At 42.8% G+C, this 7,079-nt stretch overlaps 1 protein-coding gene across 1 annotated transcript in view; it reads right to left on the bottom strand.

Annotated features, from left to right (window-relative positions):
• Positions 1-6,746, bottom strand: part of SCRN1 (secernin 1) — a 36,359-nt gene extending 29,613 nt beyond the window's left edge. Inside the window, exon 1 of the mRNA XM_085051020.1 lies at positions 6,635-6,746. The gene's annotated coding sequence lies outside the window, so the exon portion shown is untranslated. The remainder of the gene's footprint in view (positions 1-6,634) is intronic.
• Between the last annotated feature and the right edge of the window lie 333 nt (positions 6,747-7,079).

Here is a 7,079-nt window from a genome sequence, read left to right on the forward strand (position 1 = left end):
CACTGGTTGCTGGGGAGGAGAGACTGATCCCCACCTGGCTATAGCCTCCTTTCAGGCTGTTGTAGAGAACCAAAAGCTTTTCCCTGAATCTCCTCTTCCCCAGGCTGAACATCCCCAGCTCCTTTAGCTGCGCCTCATCAGTAAGTCCTCATCAGACTTACTCTCCAGACCCTTCACAGCTTCATTGCCCTTCTCTGAAGAAATGCCTGGCTCCAAATATCACAATAGGAAACAACAGGTATGACAATTATTAAGGCTTCATAAATGTCTGAATCGCTTACATGTCTGAACACTGCGATACTCCTGAAATTCGGTGAACAGGGGTGTGTTAATGCCTAGCACCACCTCAGGAAAACTAACCCATAAATCTTAATAAACATAAAACACTAATCTTCAGGTCGAAAATATCAAAACCTGAAACATTTTACTCTGGAGCATTTTCCATTTCACAGCATGAGGATCTTACAAATGCTGACGTCTTAAAAAGGCTCACAAATTCCAATTAGAACAACTTGTACTCTTAGAGTAAAAATTTATCCACAGTCAGAAATTTAGAGTGGTCAACAAGGAATAAAATTGCTATGAAGTCTGTTCATACAGGTTTTTACATAAGCTAATGAAAACTTCATTTAGATGTCATCTTTCACTTATAAAACAATGAACAGACAAATAATGCAGGAAGAGAGATTAACACATGGAATAAAGATTGCAGTATCTCATCCTCCACTTCATGAACATGAGTGTCAGAGGCTGAAGCCACGCTCTTAAGAAAATAGAGACAGGCATAAATTATTCAGTGTGCTTTGGAGCCTTCCTTCCCCCCAGCCCAGGATGACTGAAATAGCTACATATCCACAACAAAGCACTCTGAGCTTAGCATGACAGACTCCAAACTAAAGAAAGGAAGATTTTCATAGTAACTCACTCTAGATTTCTTGGGGTTTGGGTTTTTTTTTCCAGAATAACACTGTGTACTTCTCTGAAAGCTGTAATTTGGTACTGCAATAATCATTTATAAAGCTCAAGAATCTGACTGCTACAATAAAATTATTTTTCAGAAAAATAACCTTATCATCCTATATCTTAAAACATCCAAAACTTATTTCTATAACAGTAGAACTGGTTTTGCTCTTTTCTCTGTCTTTTCTTTCAATTGAAAAACAAAACAATAGGTTTATAATGAAAAAGCAGCACTCACTAGGAAGCAGTGGGTGATAAAAAGGATTGGTGTGAGAAAAAAAGGGTGAAAGTAAGCATCTGTGTTATTCAACTAAACCAATATTTGCTCTTCACACATCTTTTAATTGCTGCTCACTTAATGCCCTGCAACTTTTTCCTCAGGGAAAGCTAAAGATGCCCTTAACATCACACATAACAATCCTTTGGGTTTAATACAAGTTTCTGAAATGTTATTTAGTAGTTATTGTTAATCTCAATTAAGATTTAACCAAATGAAAAAGTTCTGAAGGACCTATTCCTGCACAGAGCTAATCCTTTCCTAGCAACACACCATGTAATACATTCTAAGTGATGTACATGTACAAACGGTTCTGCCCCAAAACACTATGCAGAAGTTTTGTTTTCTACACCAATATAGTCTCTTGCTCAAAAATTTAATAATATCCAGTCACTATCATGTATAATGTAAAAGGTGCTACATGAGAAGTCAGCTGCCACCATTACAGGTCCACTTCACAAGAAACTGGAGCAAGACTTAAGCAGATATGAAGGATATTAAACTTCAGTGAGACCAAGCAGTCAGCACTGACAACAGAAGAGCATTCACCTCGTGTTGAGCTGAGTAGCATTCAGCTGTAAAACTTGCCTTGTATTGATCTGACTCAGAAGCTGGCAAAACTTCAGCTTGATCAAACCAAACCTTCACCCAGGAGCATAACTGCTGTGCTCATTACTCAGCATAGATATGTTAGCAAGTCTTCAATCATGGATGGAACCAGGAACAGCACACCTTGCTTTCGCTCACCTTAATGAGATTGCACAGATACGTCACACAAACTCAAATATTTTCTGCTTTTCCCTTCAAGAGCTTTGTTTTTTTCCAACAGAGAACTGTCAAGCTCTCTGAAGATCAAACATATTCAAAGGGGTGTACAGGTCAACGACTAAACCTCTCCTAAATCCCACTTTTTCAAGATAACCCATTATTAATGCTGGTAATAATCAACATCATGTTTCCAAGACAGCACAGGTGTCCACAAAAACAAGTGTGGGAGTGTTAACACTAGGGGTTTCATCTCAGACCTCCACAGTAGTTTGGTCAGAACACCAGTTTTATTGATCATATAGTCTGATTTTTCCACCATCACTTCTTTGCTTTTTCAAATTAAAGCTAGTCTTTAACAGGTGCTTCAGGTACCAGAAATATAGAGGGTGCTAAATTCCTTGCTGCTAAATTCAGACTACATTCTGGTGATGACAGCATTTTCTTTAATATTTATCTTACAAAAGAGATTTGAGCTGCTTTTAAGGTCCAGAGAGCACATTAAACCTTTTATGAAGACATATAATGTGGCTTTGTGTATTAAAGGATGACTATCCCTCACTATATTTTGTGCTTTTATAAAACAGAAACCCAGCTGTGCTAATACTGCTGAACTATTTCAGTAACATTTAAAGATTTCAATAAACCTGTTTTTATTACAACCAGAAAGGGTAAGTGACATAATCTGCAAGGAACATTTACATTAAAAAACTGAGAGGCAGCATATGAACAAGGGTCCTCAGATTTGTATCAAGGCTGTCTCATTAGGAAAAGAAGAATATATTGAATGGGCCATGCATCATTTATTCTCAACTCTTCCATATTTTTAATGGGGTGGCAAAAGAAAGGTCAATTACAACTGTGAACACTTTGTTCAGGGCTTAGTTGTTGGTTTTCAACCTCTATTTTAACTTTCAAATTAAGATGTTTCTTGTGCCTGAGATAAGCTTGTATTTCCATTTACAAACCAAGCCCAGCATCCTATGCACATAGAGACATGTGATCTCTGCACCCTGCAGAAAAGCAATGCTTCCAAAAACAGAAATGAAAAGCAAAATTCATTCAGCTGCAGGCACAGAACAAAGACAGCAAACTGAAAGGCACAATAATAATACTGTTCCCATCTAAGGAAACACTGAAAGGTTATTTTTTTTTATTGACAATTTGGACAGTTTTAATGCATGACTTATCAGGAGAGAGGAAGGTTGCATGTATCAAAAAATTAGAAAGCAGAGACTGTTCCTGAATATAAAGCACAAAACCATGCTAGATCCCTGTGTCCCTATGGTTTGGACATTTCATTATCAGACCTTAGTCAAATTGTTTGAGTTTTTCCTTACTACCAATGTATGATGATGCCAATTTACTGCTTGAAGGTGACATATTCAACTGTGATTGTCTCTCTGAGGTGTGCCTGACAAGATACCCAAGAGGAGTTTAATCAGCAGCTGAAATTTAGCAAGCCATGATCAACCCCATTTTTCTTTACATTAATGACATGCTGAAAATTTCTCATTGAGTAAATTGAGAATTTACTCAAAATGGGCAACATCTCAAACTTTGTGTCAGAGATTTGTGATGGCCTTTTTTGCCAGTAAATTTACTTTTATTTTTGAATTATGAGAAACAGCAATTCCCTACACAGGCATAAAATCATGTTGCACTTCAAAGCTTTACTAAGCTGTATGCTCCCTTCAGTCATTTAACTGAACAAATGCACAACAGGCCTGGAAGGAATTGAAAATATTTCTCTTGCTGTATGTGGGGAAATTTGGAATATTCCTGGCAACAGCTGCCAGATTGCTTAAGAGTGTATAAAAAAAAGATCAGATAGTGGCCATCAAATGAGCATTCTAAAACTCTTCAGCACTTTAAGTCCTAACAAATGGTAAGATTTCAGCTGTTACAAAAGTTTATAATCCCATGACCAACCCGCTCTATTTAATTCTATAATACACCCTTCTCCAAGCTTTTAAAGCAGGCATCTTTCAAAATAAGACAGGATCTTACTTTTTGCCCCAAGTAATCTGAATTATGTTAATGAAAACATAGTTCTATTTAAAAACAAATCAGGGTCAGTCATCCAGAAGACAACAGATTTCAGACTCATTTCCATCACAGGGAAAATTCATTATTTATACAGACTTTTCACTGAGTGGGTGTCAGTGCTCTTAATTAAGTCTCCAAGCAGTCACAGAACTCTATCCCTTTTGTGCCTTCTATCCCAGCCCGCAGTTTAAGGTCATATTTCTAACACTCTCCATTTTGTAGAGAAGCACCTGTTTCCTTGCTTCTGTCACTGGGGCAGAGACCCTTGTTAGGGGCTGCTGGCACCTAAAGCATCTTTGTACAACATACGAGCTCATAATGAGAAGTTGCTAACTGCTGCATAACACTTGGCCGTGCAGCTTCTGCTTTTCATAAAGAGGCAGCACAATCCCGTTTTGTGCTTCAGTCGGGTCTTGCTCCCTGCGCAGGGGAGATTGTCCACCTCCTCACACAGCCGGCTAATGCACACTGACTGCTCGTCATTTCAAATTAGCAACATTGTTATGTTAACAAGGGGCAAAATAAAAAGCATCAAAGTAGCTTGCTGGAAGTCTCTCTTTAGTTTTAAACACGCCCTAGAAAACAGCAAGTGTCGCAACAGTACCAGAACGAGTTGGCAAATGTTAAGGATGTAACACTGGTTTCTGTCAGAAACTGGGCATTTGGGGACTTCACAGAGAGGCAGAATTTACACAAAGAGAAGGCAAATAAACTATGGGGACATTGTCCATCTTCACAACTCTGCAAGCTCATAATAAAGAAATTCTTACTAGAAGCTTTGAACATCTAGCAAACTTTCCCACATGCAAGCTGCATAAAGCATCCACAGTTGATGATTTCTGAAGGAGAGGGTGAATAGCCAAATTCAGTACCCTTTACCAAAAATACCAACTTGGCACAAGTAAATAAATGGAACTTAAGTCATGCCATACTTAACCAGGAAAAAAACCCAACATACAAACAGAAAGCTAAAAATGTCTTCCAAAACTGGAAGTAACCTTTAAAAATCTCAAGCTCTAAGCATCGGAAATACTCTTCTGGGGAGGACAAAACTGACTGATACCAATAAAGGATTTTCATCCACCACATTTGACTCAAGTTAACATCTGTCTTTTTAGACTGTTTTTGTAAGCCCTGGGACATGAGCTACTTGGAAAAGTCCACTGCACTATAAATGGTTTAAGTTAACTTCAGTGTTCATTCACCTCAAAAAGATGAAAGTCCTGTGTTCACAGAGATCTATTTCCTAAATAGAATACGACTGGGGTTTTCTCAAGATTTTGTTTGCCTGGCTGTAAGATTTGGAGTGCATATTATGAACAAAACAGCATGTTTGGTGGTGCCTTAAATCACTAATTCTAAAACAGCTTTTAGAGCAATAGTTGAAACTGTAGTAGCCTACAACCAAATGAGCCAGTCACTCCACTTCTCACAAGTTCATTTATTTCTTATTTTTTAAACTAGTTAACATAGACACATAGTTTGCACCACAGAATTTGCCAAGTTTACTCCAGCACAATAATTTCTCTGGGATTATTAAAGTTGCATATCTTACAGGTATGGATGGCTTTGCTCAGTTCTGTGAACATTTTTTCATAGGGATAGATTTACAAGTATGTGCACTCATAGATTCAAGGCCCTAACAAAGCTATCTTCTGTTTGAGAATCTGGTTTAATATAATTTATTTCCCCTTTAGCTGTCAGTACCGGTGAAATTTTTTAAAAGGCAGATTAATCATAGCCTATAGACTTATTATAGCAGCACAAATAGAGATGTCAGTTTTGTAGAGTCCTGCAGGAAGGTACGTCTGCTCATCAGTGACTGAAACCATCACTCACCTACCTGAGCGTAACAGTATGCTTAGAAAGACACATGAAGGCATCTAGGCTTCAAGGTGACCATATGAAAAGGCACCTTCAAGAAAAAGATGGGGGGAAACAACCCTCGCTGGGCCCTTAAAGAGCAGAAGGGAAAGCAGCAGCGACTAGAGAGGGCAGCCAGAGAAGAGGAGAGGCCGGAGAGCCTTGCTTCAAACGGGAAGGCAAAGGACAGCCGGGGACGGCAGCCCTGAGTCTTCCCCCGCCCGGGGGAGGCGGCGGCGCACACGGCACGGGAGGGAGGCCCGCGGGCCCCGCCCGGCGGGAGCAGGTGCGCGGAGCCGCCGGGGGACATCGCCCGCACCGACTCCGGGAAACCGCCGCTGCGCCATCCTCCCGCTCCATCCCCCACGGCTCCCTCCTTCTTTGCCTCCCTGCATCCCTCCTTACCTCCCTCCCACCTTGCTTCCCTCCTTCCCTCTTTGCTCCCCTCCCTGTCCGCCGCCGCCGCCCGGTGCTGGCGGGGCGAGCCCCGCCGGGAAGGTCGCTGCCCGCAGATCCCCGGCACTTTCCCCCGCGCCGAGAAGTAACACCCCAGCCCGGCCGTGCCGCTCCGAGGAGGAAGGGCCCGGGCAGGTGATGGGGCGGCGATGGGGAATTGATGGGGAGGTGATGGGGAGGTGATGGGGAAGCGATGGGGAGGCGATGGGGAGCTGCCGCCCTGCCCTGCCCTGCCCCGCGGCTCTCCCGGCACCGCTGCCGTACCTGAGCGCCGCTCCCGCTCCGCCCGCTGCGCTCCGCTCCGCTCCGCCCGGCCCGCCCCCTGCGCGCGCAGCCGCCGCACGCCCCGCGAGTCCCGGCCGGCGGCGGAGGGCGCGGGAGTCACCGTGCTGCGGCCGGGCGGCTGCGGGCATCCCGCCGTGCGGGGCAGCGAGAGCCGTCTGGACACAGCCCGTGCCGTGGGATGGCCCTGCTTGGGCAGGGAGCCTGGAGCAGATGACCCGCTGCGGTGCTTCCCAACCTGACCCGTTCCGTGATGCTGGGGAGAGGCAGCAGCACTTGGCGTGTGCTCCCTCAGCCCGTCTTGAGGACCAAGAGCGCACCCGTCACTTTGATGCCTGATGGCTTTTGTCTTTTCTTTTTATACCCTTTTTTATACCGTTTTTATACATTTTTATATCCTTTCCCTTTCCTTGTACCTTTCACAAAC

The sequence above is a fragment of the Lichenostomus cassidix genome, chromosome 2 (genome assembly GCF_008360975.1).
Source record: "Lichenostomus cassidix isolate B80296 chromosome 2, HeHo_3.0, whole genome shotgun sequence".
NCBI classification, from domain to species: domain Eukaryota; kingdom Metazoa; phylum Chordata; class Aves; order Passeriformes; family Meliphagidae; genus Lichenostomus; species Lichenostomus cassidix.